We start from the raw sequence: 1,225 nt of genomic DNA, 5'->3' as shown, positions 1-1,225 counted from the left end.
GTACAAAGTCAATGATTGACGATTTCAAGATGAGATTGTCGCACAAAAAAAGAGTCATTTCATTAGGAAAGTGCTAAACGGCTAAAGAGTAATTAAACTCAAAAATAAACTTATTTCTATGATCCTTTAACGTCTACCTTTTAGCTCAAGTTACAATTGATAATATATCTAATAACATTTTGCTCCCAAAATTCGTTGCTGCCTGTTTGATGGTTTTAGAAGCCGTGCGTTGCCAATAGAAACGTTAACCTAACCTCGACGCAAACCAAATCACTCTAAGCTAAAATGGCAACGCCACCACCACGACCCAACCTAGTGTCAGTCCTATCCTTCCTGGCAACAACCTTAAACTCGCCAAATTCAATTTGCCTATTGTACATCTTCGGGTTTAACCAAGTCTCTGTTAGCAGAATCAGATCCGGTTTACTATTAGCAAGAAGGCATTGAAAGTCAGTTAATTTGTTCAGAATACTCCGCCAGTTTGGATAAATGCAAATTGTCATGGTAGTCATTGAGAATAGTTGGGCGGCACACAGGACAAGTTAGACCCGGTTCGACTACGCGTCATATGAGTAGGAGGTAGTTTACCACCAGACATGCATTGACACCTGTCCTTCTCGTTATTCGTGGTTGAGCTGAATGCCTGTTCATTCTGTTGCTCAATCATATTCGCATTTAAGCAATTGACATTGAGTGCCACACTTTGAGATGAAACAACAGTGGAGCAGCAGTGGAGCACTCGACATCCATTTCCACATTTGGTTCCTCACTAACTTGCCTCTCTCGCGCTAGTGTTTGAGAAGCAACCTTTGTACCGACTGGAGGCTTAGATAATTGATCTGGAAGTGTCTCAATCCCTTCGACCAAATGAGCAGCGCTTTTAGTCGCAATAATAGTCTTTTGATTGTGGCAATCATGTTTCATAAGATTCAGACTTTTTCATGCAAACACTTCCGGATTTGGTCACGATGGTAAATCCTCATTCTAATCTTCCCAACTGTAATAAAATCAGGGATCTCAGATTTAGGTTTAACCAATACTCAACGATTGCAATTGAGCAGATTCATCAATCCTATGTCGAACCTTAGATCAGATGCCTCACCCAGTACCTCGGACCTTTTGAGGTTGATGGAGAAGCCATTAGCAATGAAGAGGCTATGGCTAACATGCTTGGAGATCAGTTCTCTAGTGTATTTTCAGCCCCACTGAGTTTAGAAGCGATAGC

Source organism: Tigriopus californicus, chromosome 1 (genome assembly GCF_007210705.1).
Source record: "Tigriopus californicus strain San Diego chromosome 1, Tcal_SD_v2.1, whole genome shotgun sequence".
NCBI classification, from domain to species: Eukaryota; Metazoa; Arthropoda; class Copepoda; order Harpacticoida; family Harpacticidae; genus Tigriopus; species Tigriopus californicus.
This window is presented reverse-complemented; position numbering follows the sequence as displayed.